The sequence below is a fragment of the Acyrthosiphon pisum genome, chromosome A2, assembly GCF_005508785.2.
Source record: "Acyrthosiphon pisum isolate AL4f chromosome A2, pea_aphid_22Mar2018_4r6ur, whole genome shotgun sequence".
Classification (NCBI taxonomy): Eukaryota; Metazoa; Arthropoda; class Insecta; order Hemiptera; family Aphididae; genus Acyrthosiphon; species Acyrthosiphon pisum.
Window position 1 is genome coordinate 66771631 of NC_042495.1, and position 16285 is coordinate 66787915.

A 16285-nucleotide genomic window follows, 5' to 3' on the forward strand; every position below is an offset into this window, starting at 1 on the left:
GGGTTCGGCGGAGGAACGCTTGCATAGATTATAGACATAAATTTATAATTAAATTTGATTATTGAACTGCAATATATTTATTAAATTGCTACTTTAGTACAAGAAAAATGGCTTAATATTTTTTCAAATGTATTTGTAGATATCTTAATTAAATCCAATAAATTGCTTTATAATGTACCTATATCTAAGTTTTTGAAAGAATAGTTTATTTACTTTACATTTTTCAACTAAAAACCTTAATTAGGTAATAGGTATTGCTTAAATTCAATTATTTTATACATTGGACGTCATAATCGGTAGTCACACAAGGATAAGATTATGATTGATGGACATTAAATATTTTAAACCCATGCATTTATAATCAACTGTTAAGGTTAAATACATTATTTTTGTTATTTAAAAAATTAACTTTGAATGATATTATAATATGAATGACACCGGTGAAATATAATTTTACCTATTTAATATTTGAATGATTGAATGAAATGTAAACACGGTTTCTTATTATTACAGAGAAATGTTCATAATAAGATTATAATACCCTCCACACGTACGACTTTGGTAGAATAGAACTATATTAGTATATATTAGCATATTACATTATTACTGTTGGTGATGTCATAATTTTTGGGTTACGCTTTATAAAATATGAATAATATTTCACTATAATATATGCACTATTTTCTACTTTCTAGACTTGATTTTATTGCCGCTATACGCGTGTATATTTTGATGTGTTTAAGAAGTTTCAGATTAATTAAACTTCAAAGGTCTCTACAGCATTTTTAATGAAATAATATTATATTATGAAACTCTACCTAAAATCCAACTAAAAATAATAATAATTTACATATATTATATCAACTTTTTTAAGCTGTACTAGGTAACACATAAATTCGTTTCAAGGGATATAGGATTCAATATATAAAATTTAATTTTGCCTATAATTGCATATTTCAAAGTTTCGACGTATTTAGCATATTTTGGCAAAATCATGCATAGTAATATTCTTTTGTTAAACAATTTTTAAAACAAATGTAAACATACTGTTTATAGTTTCGATATAAAAACCATTTTTTTTAAAAATTTTTTTTATACATGAAAAACAAAATTTGTTTGAAAAATGAAAACTATAAAAATACGGTTTATATTTTATAGTAAGTAAGCATCTGTGGTTCTGTTACCGAATGGTCTCCTCTAACCTCTTTATGTGTTTCATGTTATGTACTATTTTCTCCGCCATCCTTGTTACTTATTGTTTTTATTCATGTAAGCTCATTGTAATATATTTTTAATAAAAAAAAAACAAGCATAATAATGCATGATCCATACGTAGAGACTAGACGGTTAAATTTTTTAAAAAAAAGGTCCACCTGAATGTCGAATAATAAAAATTATCATTTTATAAACAAACGCACAGATGGAAAAGTTTGAAGTCAAAAACATTAAGGTGAGATTATGTTTTCATAATAAATTAATATAATTTTTTTTTCATTAGTTAGATCGTAGGTATTGTTTTGTTTAAAAATGTTATAATTTATAGTGTATATATATTCAAGGGAATATTGAATAATTTTAGAAGCATAATATTGTATACGTATTCAAGCGTTTTTAGAGCAGGTAATATGTACACACAAGCACTGAATTACTCTTTAGTGATATGGCGTAACTAAAAAGTCGGTAGGTCACAGAAAATGCAGCGTGTATGCCATTCACCGACAAACAAATACTCGAGAAAATATTTTTTAATTTGTTCTAATAATCAAATTATTCAATATATGAGGTTAGAAGAGTTGTCCGTTGTTATTACATAATTATTATAGAAATTAGCAACCAACAGTTTATTTATTATTTTAATATAATATTTTTGAAATAAATTCTAAAGCTCTGCACGAGTGAATACGAAGACTTGAGTTATTTTAACATTTGTATTAGTACTATACATTTAAACAATTCAAGTAAAACACCAAGCGTATTTTACCCAAACTCATAGTCAAAAGAAATATGTATAACACTATAGGTAATACGGATTACCTGCGTACTTCTTTATTTTTTAAATCGACGGACTGAATAAGCTGTACCTACTGTACTACAGTTAAAGTACTAAAATATAATACAAATCGAAAACATCGCGATGACTCAGAATGAGTCTGTATGAAACATAATAATAAATAACAATATCTAATGCGAATGTTGTCGTCGGAAACGGCTTTACACCATTTCGTTCACGCGTGTTATGATTAATAAATTATTTTTTTTTACTATCTGCGGTCTGTCATCGTGCACATAAAGGGTAGGTACCTACATTTTTTTCAGAAAGGGCACTTCTTGTTTTTGTTTATCATTTTTAATGGTTGATATTTTTTTATATTTCTTTTACGATCGACATAGAGCATGAGCATTACAATACGATTCTGAGTTTAAGATTCGAGAACCCTTCGTTGTATAATAATAATATATGGTTTAATTGAAAATGCATGCAACAGTTGTAGAATAAAAACCGTAACAACTGTATGATTTATACGAATGGAAAAAAGTATCAATTTCATAAAGGTCACCCTTTAGTTGACAAATTCACTCTGCGATATTATATGTATTATGAGATACATATACAGTATACGTGTGTGTTTGTGTGTGTGTGTGTGCGTGTGTATACGCAAAACCATAAAACCATACGCACAATATAATATAATATAATATTATTTTTTGTGAAAGAGTTAAACCACGGCCTGACCCTAGGGGTATACGTTTTTCACCGCGAATCACAAACGAGACCATGAGAAACGATGACATTTGGATAACCGTACGTGTGAGAAAAAAAATTAGAGCACCCGAGGGGTGACGGTGAAATTGAACGCTAAAAAAAACCACGGCATTTTGACACATCGAGAGCAAATATTTGTTCAATGGGATGAGAAAAATAGAATTTGTGTGGGTTTAAATGTTGGAGGATTATTGCAGCAGCGTGCGCAGTGTATGCACACACAATATCGCTGAGTTTTCAATACGATTATTAAATGTATAATGTGGGTATAAATATGATATATTTTTCATATTTCAAATAAATCATTGGATTGGAAAGAAATGTATAAAAAGAATAACAACATAATAGCGAACGCTATAAGTGCAGCTGCAATTTTTAAAAATAGTTGATATCGACAATAATAATAGTAATAATAAAATTAATCTGTCAAAACCAGTATGTACCTTTGATACCACTCCTAGCACTCCTAGTCCCTAGAGTACTACTCCAGTGTTCATAACTTACAACTTTTCATAACTTACAACTTTTTTAAGGTGACGCATGTTATGTCAAATGTGTAGGGTGTCTGACTGGGTTTACGATATAGTCTAGTTTAATGCTGCAGTGATATATTGGGGATTGATAATGCCTGATACTGAATTAGTTACTGAGATTCTAGTCCATTCGGTCGAATTGTTTACTGAGATTCTATTCCATTCGGTCGAATTGGTTCCCATATCACATCTTCTTTCATTTACCCGTGAGATGTGTTGGTTTCAGTATAATTTTAAGCAATTATTCGCTATATAAAATATATTGAATTATGTACCTAGTTATTACAGTCATAAACAATTTTTTCCGAGTATAGACCGACTAGTATTTAAAACACTTACCTAATTGTTATTTTTCGATTCATAAGTTGTCAGAAGCAATTCTATTAACTATTTTCCATTTGTATCAATATAGGCTATGTATGCTCCTATTGCAGGTCATCGTCCAAAACAAAACTACTGGTAGTTCTTTGCTATTATAATAAGGTCAATAAATATATTGATAAATAATAATATATTAAACATAAATTACGAAACAGCTTTCATAATTATATTACAGATTCCATTTATCTTAGTCATGGTGTACACAAATCAAACAGTTTTGTATCTTCATATAATTTGAAAAAAACGATTCAGAATTCAGATATCGGACATTTGGACCTAAATATTTGTTGAAGAATTAGGTACAGTTCATTAAACAGGAATTAATAATTCTGCTTACCTTTTAAGATACTTAATTCCTAATGGTGACAAATTTGACAACTCCCGTAATGATATAGTGAAACGGTAGCCAATACAGCCGCATCACAACTATACAAGTATACGACGCTAACTATTATTATCTACAGCGATAAGGTGTACTAATAAATATCTTGTGATCCAAATCCAAGTATTAACGCACACAAATATTTCACTCAAGTGGTCCAAGGTGCACTCAATTGCAAGTTTGAATATATGCATAGAAACGTAGTATTTTTCTTACTATAGTAAGGTTTTATACAAAAGTATAAAAGCAATATTATTTTGTTCATTATATTAGTGCTGGGGCCTTTATATTGGAAGTGATAATCCAAACTTATTTTGTAAATATCTACAAAAAATATTTCTGTACACCTTTGAAATATATTGTTAAAGATCATTTATGGTTACAATAAAACTGACTTTGGGCGGTTAAAAAAAAAAATTATATTATTATTATTATGGTCATCAATTACGATACCACCAATGATCAAAATATCAAATAAATCAAATAATATAATATATATAAATATATTCCATTGTAGACAGATATTATATTATGTGAGTATTGAACATAAATACTGCAAGTTACAACAACAATATATTATGTTTACAAAGGATAATATAAAATAATAAATCGCGTCTATACTGATGGTTTGTTATATCGGCGTTAAAATAATAAATCAAATGAAACCAGTAGATTGTTCCAATACAAGACAAGTACACATTTTGGAAATTAATTATATTTCTTGTTCATTACAAACAAACTAAATTTAATAAAGTGTATTCATATGTACTATTTATAGTTTTTGGTATAGGATAGTGTTAACCAAAAGTTGGCTTATTTTTGTCAAAATCTAAGTTTTTATTCATTCATTGAGTTTTCTTAGATGTGAATTGTTAATCATTTTAACATAAATACAGTATAATATTATACACCAGTATAATAAAACCATAACTTTTTCTCTCTCTAACACACGTATAATTTATTAATTAAAACTACACTCAATGTTTCACTCATATAGTGATGAAGTTATTAAAATTAATTTTAAAATATGCATTACTTATCATGGATAATAATTTTAAAGAATAACATTAAATGTATTTAATCAGATGCTTTTTTAACATATTTATTTTTATGAACATTATTAATAATAATAATTATAAACAACTAAAACATGAAAAAAAATTAACTTTCTTACGAATCCAAGTATTAAAAATAACTTCTGACAAAACACATATTATAATTATATTCTTTATAATTGTTAATGATACCTTAATTTCAATAATATATTACATAGTATGTAATCACGACGAGGGAACTAAGGAGGTACATTTTAACTATATATTCCACACGATGTGCGTAAGACAGAAAAAAAATTTCAATTTTGTATTTGTTTTAAACAAAACAATATAATATATAATATATATACATAAATAAATAAAATATTATCAGAATAAACGGACGGGGTCAAAGTTTCTCCCCATCACTACATGACACGTTGGTTATACTTACACCCTGAATCATGATGACAATTTGATAGGTATATATTATGCATATTGTATGCGATAATAATGTAATATAATATATTATTGCTTATTATAAATAGTATAATATTACATAACAAATGAAACTGGCTTCAGGTTTGGTATTAAAATCATTGTCTAAAATATACTAAATGAAGTGCAATATAAAAATAACAATAATCCTACTATTGTTATTATTTTCTTTTGTGAACGTAGGTCAATTTGTCAGATGTTTTGTCATTGTATTCTATTATAGTATAATGAGGGATCCGTAATTGAGCCATCAAAAATAATCTAGACTACTTTTTATTATTATTGGGATAAACGGAATGATTAATATATACATATTATATGAGTGCGTTTTATCTATAACAATATATTCTATTATAAGATATAACGCGTATTATTATTTATTATAATTTTATTGGTCAACAATATTATAATAGTTGATCTATATATTCGCCGTATTTTTTTAATGCTATTTTATTCATGACAAATACAAATCGATGTTTAAATGGTCGATATGCGTACATAATAATATACATGCTGTTAGGGTTGTTAAACATAACGTATATGATATGGTTAAACATTGATGTCAATTCATTCAATTCAAATTGTGCATACATAATAATATAAAATTGTATTTTAATTATATTATGACGTACCTAGGTATCCCGCGGGTAGATAATTTTATACAATTAAAAAGCACTAATCTAAAATACAAATATCGAAATATTCAACAAGCCGTCTTGTTTCCGACCATTCGTCCATAATGCAGGCAGGTAGTATTATATAGAGGTACGCTTGCTGCCTTTTAACAACTACTATTTACAATCGCATACACAATACACTCGCATACATATTCTGCAGGTTTGAAATGATAGTCACTTATTTTATTTTTTTATTAATACAATATACAAACACATACAATAATATAATGTTATGACAATTTGCTCGCTATGGAAACATGTAATATGCATAAAACGATTACTTTTCATGCTCACTGCAACCATTGCACCGGTAATAGCAATAATGACATTTAATGTATACGTATATTACCTATTATTATTATTATTATTATTATTATTATTATCATTATTATTATATGCACACTGTAAACGGGGCCAGACGAACCGCACCCTCGGTCGCAAATGGGCTACCTACCAGCGGCGGCGGGGTTGACGGGCATTAAAGTCACTGCGAATGACACCAAACTGCGATTCATGGGCCGTTAAACGCCCATCACGTGGCCGCTTTCGTGTCCCCTTGCTGTCCGGAGTATCATTCGCCGCTAAATTTCTACGCTTGTATAAAATGTTTTTATAATTAATTCGTAAAATGAATTATCTATTGTCTCCATCGTGGGTATACGCATTAGTGAGTGTTTCAAGTGTGTTATAATTGACCGCGTCCCAAGTAATGTATAATATAGTGTCATATAAATCGCGAGTGAGTAAATAGGTACTTCCGAGTTTTTTGTCTAATGCTCGAGTTTGTGCATTGTTAAATCCACTGTTTTGTTTTATTACGATTGTACAACAAAGGAAAAGGTATAATGTTACACGCAAATATAAAACCGGTAAAAACGAATCGTACTGGCATTTGGTAGGTACCTACCTATAGTTATCCCATTTCTATTTTATATCTATTTTATTTCTATTTCATTATAATATTATATTGTCTATAAAATTGATGGGTTTGTAAACTAATTTTAATAATAAGTAGGTATATCGTATATAAACATACGCGCGTGTTCATATGTGAGTTGTGTATATGTATTGTGTATAACTATTAATTATTATTATAGGTATATACAGCGAGAACAGTATGGTCAAAAAGTTAACGGGCCAGTGGTTATAGATAGTATACCCAGTATGGTATTAAAAGGGTTTTATTATAATATACTTTCTGCATGATGAAACATTGCTAGCTAACTTATGATTTTGATATTTGATCACCTTTATTAAATAAAATACCGGATGGCTGATTCAAAACATTAATCAATATGGTCATGACTGACACATGCTATATAGTATACACCTATATGGCTAATTATTTATAAAAATGTTAATGGCAATTATTGTTACAAATTTTTTCACTGAAATTCTATATTATGTTAAAATAATCTAAGACCCATTTATCAATTTCTATTGTTTGATGACATGAACTTTATTAAAAGAATCAAGTCTAAAGTCACAAAAATGTTATATATTTTAAAAAAATTGTATGGTTTTTAAAAAAAAATACTACATCATCGGTCAAGATTGTGAATCGTAAGATAACAATACGTTTAATTAAATGGGTACACAAATTAAACAAAGAACAGGAAATAATTGAAATGTTCTGTGTTGAGGGGTAGTGAGTAGAATATAATAACCAATTTAAAAGAGAAGTGTATTATTCAATTATACAATAAATTATTATACCATTATAAGTCTTTTAACGCGAAGATACAAAATTATTTTTTCATTGTTGTCATATAAGAAAACCGAAATGTTTTTAACATATTATTATAATATAATATATTATATAGTTGTTTAGCGTTTATTTTGCTTGCGGTCATATTTGTATTGTTTAAATTGCGTATTTGAATATGTCATCAGCTCATAATTCATAAAACATAAATAGTTCGGCTTAAAATTGTATATTTTTTCGTAACAGGTTTTTGAGAGCTACGTCCAAAAACGCGATGCGTCTCCGAGTAATCGAACAGAATTCTCACATATTATTATAACATTATAACGCAGGGCAGCAGCTGTATACGAACGTCCACGACACCAAGTTCCAGTAGTCTTAACTAACACGTCGAGCTTTAAATCTATATATATACGTTTTCTTCCAAACTATATTCCGACAACAAGTTTATGCTATAATATAAGGGTCGATCGAGTCCCACGGCTCTGATATATATTCACCACAAAAGCAGAACGCGCGTTTGTTCGTAAGGCACGACCATCGTTCATCCCTTACAATATTCCGTCGTCGTCGTCGGTACTGCTGTATAATACATAATAATGACGTTATGAAATAGTTGTACACAATTTATTATAATATGTATAGTTATAATGGAGTCGTTATCTCGGTGCGAAATGGTTCTCTTAGACAAAACGTTGTTAATTAAACACAATACAATATACTAACCTAACCCAACCAATCTGGCCTACACGAGTATCATAATTCATGATATACATAATAATATATGCATATAATATCGCATTGCTACATATTATTATTATACCATACGACGAGCGTGCCCCGAGAAAACGATCGGGAGCGTTATATACATATATTATATATGTATATAAACGCGTGTACGCGAAAAGTAGGCATACCTATTGGATCCCCGCAAACGATTCTAAATAAAATGCCGTGCGGGGTGGTTTCTTATATGTGCGCTGGCGCGCGCGCGCGCGCTTGCAGGTAACACCGAAAAGGCACAGGTATTACAATGCTATAAAAAAAAAAAAAAATAGAAAAGAAAAGAAGAAAAAAAAGGAACGAAATAGTACGACACAAAAGGTGGCGCGGCACTATATATATATATATTTATATTACGAACACCATGTACATAATAATAATATATATAACGTGCATATAATGGGGCAGGGCAAGCAGCTGTAAATCGTCGAAATGGCAATGGAAATAACACGTCGTCGTCGTTTGTATATACATCGTGCATATACATTATATATATATATCGTTCATATGTGTGTATATAGGTGTATGTTATATGGTGGTACCTCGCTCTACCAGCTATATACCTACGTACGAAGCGCGCGCTCGAACCAGTCGTCGTCGTCGCCGCCGTTCGACTACCGGCAGAGTTCAGTTCTCGTTTGACTCTTGGCGCTGCACGTCAGACCCACGCGCGCGCGCACACCGGTTGACACAACATGAAAATAATATATTTTTTTGTATAATATAGTATTTAAAAGTAACGTCGACACACACCGGTTGTACCTGCATGATATAATATATATATATATTTTTAATCACAACTTTATTACCTACAGTATCCGTACACTCGATATTTTTTTTTACACGTTTTGCGTTTATTTATATTACATTTGATACATTTTAATATTTATTTTTTTCGATTTTTCACACACACAAACACACACTCACTTGTACACTTATATTACCTGTCGATGTGATGACACAGACTTTTTGGATACGAGACCATCGGTGGATCTGACAAATGTACGAGAATATAAAATGTAAGTAATAATATACTACACCTATTAATATTTACATGTATCTTGGGCAACTTGAAATCCCGCCAAAACGTCTCGTCTATACGCACCATATTTACACAAATCGAACAATCAGATCAATATAACCTATGTTATAGTATTTCGTGTCATTTCATTTATATTTAGAAGATAAGTATTTAAACTGTACCGAACCAATTAAATGTTTATCTCAGCTGATAAATAAACACATAATAGTCCTTAAAATGACGAATAAAAGTGTATTTTCTTGGTTAGATTTCTTAGAAAAACAATTGATTCATTATTTACAGTTTTTACGATATGTTTATATACATTCTAATGTATTCAAATATACATTGTTTATATAGAATTTAGATGGCGTGATACCACGTGGGTGAAACGTAACGTAACCCAATCCACTGATAATAACAACCTAGTACCTACTAATACTATATTAGAAACCAGAGGAATGTTAAGATCATAATTTAAGGTATGGTTTGATGCATTGAAGGAAGATTTTATTATTTTCCCAAAAGTTTTAGATTGAAATAAATTGTTATGATATTCTATTGTTTTGTGTGGCCCCAAGACTTGTATATATATATATTTAGTGTAGTCAGTGTACATCCATAGACCATAATGGTTTGAGGAGAAGCCTGTAAATAAGTAGATTATTATGCATTTCAAGTTGGCGTGTTTGGATGTTAGGAGGTAAAGTAGTGCTATACTAATTACTGTAGGTTAATTAGCTTGCTTCTGTCATTAAGTATTTACATGTGTTGCCGAGGTGAAACATTGTCAAGTGTCACTCCTAAGTAACGAGTAGATACTTTGATGCAGTGGGAGAGGTTGGTGGTTAAACTATAACTTATAAGGGAGGACATTTTCTGGGTTGTACACTGACACTATAGTGTATTGGTTTGCTTTTGTTTCGTTGAATCTCATGCATTGAACCATAGATAAATTCACTTAGTTCATAAACAATTATATAATTACACGTCTGTCAACTATAACTGTGGCGACTACTTCAAATTATAACAATTTTATAAATGATATTTCACCATATGGTCGGGGGAACATGTCGCAGTGCACTGTAATGTTGATATTTATGAACTGCGGGGTAACTTTTTTTTTCGTATTTTTATTATTATTATTATTATTATTGTAACTAATAAGACGGTTTCTTGGCGCGTGCTCGGGCAAAGAATGCCATGTACACATTGAATTTGAAATACGTACGATCATCAGATAAGGACGTTTGTGTGTTCCCGCACGTTTAGTCTATTGTATTGTGTGTCGTCCCGGCTGACGAAGGGCGGAATAAATTAGCACACGTTGAAAACACACGGGCATAGGACTGCGGTAGTGGTAGTGGCGACGAGTGTGCACTGCAGGGAAAATCATCGTAGGCATTTCATTACGGCGTAGTTATACCGCACCTACCCATACGAAAACGCAATTTGTCAATGCACGGTTATCTTATCAAACGGACGTTACAATATTAAAATGTTTAAATTAGAGATGCCTATACGCAATACGCACCCCTAAGTACTATTAGACTCGATGTTAAATAAATTTATCTTAGCGTAAAAAGTAAAAGTAAGAGTGGGTCAGGTTAGATACCTACCTGTATACCAAATACCTACAAAATCATAACGCCATTTATTATTTACATTAGGTAGCGTGATAAACATTATTGTTAGATAACGATTATTTTCAAATTTACATACAATTTATTTACAGATATTGAAATTGTTTTACATGCTAATCTATATACGTACCAACTTTAATAATTTTTGAGAGAAATTTATAAAAAAAATTTTGATAAGCATTGCAAAATTCTTTAATGTTACGTCTTATATTCACAAATACATGTATAACAAAAGAATCATTACAATATAAACATATTAACATAATGGTGTATACTTATTATTTCTCAAAAGACGCCGTTCCTCCAAATAACTGACTGTTACGTGGTCTTCGCAAAACCGTATGAATCTTCATCCTTGGAGATAACAATAATGAATAGATGTCACAGTGGCGTATGCGGGGGGGGGATTATTTTGGATACGCCACTGGATGGACAGCTGAACGTGCGTTTATCAAAAAGTCGTTTCTTATTAGGTATATACACAACATTACTTATGATGGTCTAAAATGGCTGGGTTTATGGGTGACCTATATATTATAATAATTTCGCCGTAATATTATAATATCGTGCATGTTATTGTTATCAATACCTACCTAGGTACGCTATTATTATTTATTATGCTTAGTGTTATCATACCCGCAGAGTTGGTATATAATATAATTATTAGGTATATAATGTTATATTATAATATCGGAAACCGATTTAATGACACGGACCGCGGTCGAAACGGATCGTAGGTATGTATTTACCTACACGGAAATCCAACCCGCGTTCCGGTTTTCGGTCTTAACCACTCGGTCAACCACCGCTGATTTCCGTCAGCAATAATAATAATTACGCACAGCGCCGTGGCTCCATTGTGCTCCGAAAGCTGGACCGCGGCAAGACCCCGTCGACTGGGCTCCGAAAATCCCATACAACAATGCCACACACCGGACTGGTTTCCTCTCCGCCACTCGCCCGCGTCACGTCTAGACTCCACGTCTCGTGACGCGTACTATATTATTGCATAGGGATCTGGTGACACCGGAGGCAGTGGTGGCGTGGAAGTGGCGGTGGTAGTGGCGACGGGCTCCGGAACTGCCGCGCCCGGTGTATAATGCAAATGTACTTGTCAATCACGTCTCTCTCTCTCTCTCTCCGCGGACGCACAATGAGCGCGGGGGGGCGCTTTCGGGTGAAAAATACGCGTCGTTCTCTCCCCCAAACTCGCTTACGGGTCTCTCGCTGGTGTATACTTATATATACGTTTCTGCACACCTTAATATAATATAAGTCATACACGCCGTTGTCGTTGTTTGGCAGTTCTAAAAAAGAAAAAAAACTGTTCTCGGGCGAGGGACCGACGTAATAATAAATATATTTACTCTCATTTTTTTCAAATATGTAGGTATACACTATACTTATTGGCGGGAATAATTCTGTTTATTTTCTTAATATTTATGTTCTCCCTATTGGAGCTCCATTTTATTAAGTACATATTACCGTGACATAAATACATAATTCAAACCGAATCGATAACTTTAAATGTTTGTATATTTCTATAAGACATTGATTTTTACATTAATTATTATTACCGGCATTAACGTCTGCGGTGGGGTTTTAAATCGATCGTGCGTTGCATGTACACACCGTCCAGCTACGATTATATAAATTTTAAATAAGGCGTGTTATCAAAATCGTTTCGGTCTTTAAACGTTCGTTGTCAGTCGTTGTAGCCATTACCTATAGCCTATAGGTACGACGTTTGTTTTTTAGTAGATTATTTTTCTTCGCGATATATTCGATCATTTTCTTTGGACGTCGGCTTTGGAAAAAATCTAAACGAAAAATTCGCGACATACGCACATCGTTGGCCGACGCTATATATTATTATAATATTCTTGACGATTTTCGCACCGCAGGATTCGTATTTCGATGGAAGATTTACGACACGCCGTATTGTAACGTATAAATGGGCGTCGTCGTCACAACAACACGACTGCGGCACACTGCACACGTGTGCGTCGTCTTTTGATAACGTTTATATAAATTATTATTATTTTTTTAAGGTCGCGTGGTGTGCGTGTTTGCGTAAGGAAGATTCGGTCGCGCGCGCGCACCCCGAGACAATCACCGGCCGACCGGGGCAACAGTTATAGTGTTATATACGGAACACAATGTGTCACAATGTGCGCGATATTATTATATAATAATACGATGTGTCGCACAGCACAGCTGGACATTCCGCGTGTTGCGATTATCATTATTATTATCATCATCATATTATTCACGGGGCCCGGCCCATGAGAAATTCGGTTTCACGTGACCGGTGTACGAGCGTGTACAATGCTTACATTGTTGCGCGACTCCTCGGACTGCAGAAGATGCGCGCGGCGGTCGGCCGGTCGCGGACAACCGGTTTGCACTTTGTCGGCGCGGCATATACCGACCGACTCGATGGTTCCTCCAGACCGGTCGTCGGTTTGGGTGGGTACAACAAAAAAATTAAATCAAAAACAACAAATCGGGTTAGACGACTATACCTAATGTTAATATAAAAAAGTATATACCTACGGATCGAAAAACCGAAATGGAAGGTGAATCCCGCCAAACGGTTGTTGCTACTGCAGCCTATATTTTATTTGAAGACATTTTGTAACGCATTATATAATTACGTATTATATTAAATTACGTATTCCGCGCATGAATCGCGGTAATTAAAGTGATTGCAGATCGGAACGAAACTTTTTATACGCGTTTAATCGCATCGTTATCGATTGTCTCAAAATATTATGTGATCATTAAGTGCTGCAGCTTGTGACGAGCGATAAAAACATCTGCAAACTACGATTTGCAACGCGATTTCGGACGAAACGTAGAGGCTGTTGTTAAACTGAATACTTGTAAATGAGCCTCACAACATAAGCTACGAGTACCTATAATATATTAGAAGCGAACTTTTAAAATAATTATAATCTCGTAATAATTTCGAATACCGACGGTTTTGAGTGTATTTCATAATATCAACCACGATAGAGATTGTTCAATATTGTTGCAGTACAAGACCTCGTGGTCGACTATAATATATGCTTATATCGTTGTCAATCGAACAAACGTTCGTCGACATTGATTTAATCGGTCGATAAGGAAGGGTTAAGCCGATTACCGATTACGCGTTTCGCAGACGCAAACTGGAAGTGTAATATTTATCTCGGCGACCCCTCCTGATACTGTCCAATTACCACGACGTATCAATATTATTATTTAAAACAGATTCGTATCTCGGCGCATCTCGGGCACGATACAAGCAAAGGACCCAGACAAAAAAAAAACGAGAGCCGATCGAGCGAGAGTAGGAGAGAGACGGAAAAAAGAGCGAGTGAGAAGAAGCCAGAAACAAGGAGAACCGGTCCGTTACGATTTTTAAAACGTTATAAATAACGTTTTATGGGAATAAGAAAATCCTCGGGCCAATCGGGGCCAAACAACATAGGTGGTGTGGTGAAAACTGGATCTCTCCCCCCGGGGGCACCCCATCACGGTTGCGCATTAAACACGCAGTCTTTTTTGTCTTTTCTTCGACCCTCCGTACATGACATATATATATATATACATGCATAAGACCTATGTACACATATACGTCATATAGTATACATATACTATATAATAATGTTAACCTGCCGCCGCCGCCGCCGACGTCGACTGCAAGGGGATGCGACCCCCCGAACGTTAGTCGGAGTGAGCGAGGCGCAAAAAAAAAGGTCAAGTGAAGCGCCTTTCGGCCAGACAGAGGGGCAATCCACAAAAGATCAGACGTCTGGTTTTTTCGTCTCTTTTGTCCGGGATTTCCGAAATTTTTCCCATCAACCATCCCCCCCACCCCCCGCTCACCAACACTGCACTCGCCGTTGCCGCCGATTTAAATTTATGTATTTCGTTCTATACCGCCGCGACCACTTTCGGTGTATTATTCTACTTATATAGGTACCTATATGCCTATTATTATTATAATATAATATTATCGGAAGCGTACCTACCATTATAATATATAGGTACGCGCACATTCGATCGGGTCGTAAATTTTGAAAGTCCGACGGCGACGACGACAACGAGTCAGGTGACTCCGCAAATAATAGGCGCATATACAGAGATATACATTATAAGTGTCACTATGCTCATCGGGGCGGGGTGGTGACCAACAGTCGTAAAACCCAGACAGTTATTGCGGATTAAAACACTTCGCGGTACGTCTATACGTCATAATGTAAATGTGTGTGTGTGCGTGTGTGCTTGCTTATGGCGGGAGGGATGGGGCGCACCGACGTCTTTGGGGCGGACACCCTTTGGGAAACTAGTCCCGGGCCGGCCGTGCGCTCAATGCTCATATGGTATATATAGGTAGGTTCGGCGATATACTGTGCCACCTCTGCTTCCGAATTATAATAATAATATATTCATTCCGATTATATTTTTACATAATAATAATAATACTATGCGGATAGGGTACCTTTGCCTACTGCAGTATATATTGTTGTTGCGTATATTATGCATAGGTAGAGGTGTACCTATGCGGCGGCGGCAAATTAGTATGATCATTGTGTGTTTGCATTATAATATTATTTAGATTTCGCCCTCCCAGATCGCTGTTGTTTTTTTTTCTCACATGCAACGCGTCTATACCGCACACCATATAGTCCACGCGGTCGTTATCTAAAACCGAATAACTAATTTATTATATTTTATATGTATAGCCGCAGAGATGCTAATAATATATAATACCGAGCGTATTTTTTTCCGTTGGACGGGTCGTCTCGGGCCACTGCGCGGGTTAGGGGTTACGTGGCGACGAAGAATAAATCGTCATGTATAGCTTAGATTTTAA

General features: G+C 33.5%; 1 protein-coding gene across 3 annotated transcripts in view; it reads left to right on the forward strand.

The window, feature by feature from the left end:
• Nucleotides 1-9372: 9372 nt before the first annotated feature.
• LOC100575056 overlaps nucleotides 9373-16285 on the forward strand; it is a 59863-nt gene continuing 52950 nt past the window's right edge. For all 3 annotated transcript variants that reach the window (XM_003244549.4, XM_008184960.3, XM_029490380.1), the window contains exon 1: nucleotides 9373-9776. The gene's annotated coding sequence lies outside the window, so the exon portion shown is untranslated. The remainder of the gene's footprint in view (nucleotides 9777-16285) is intronic.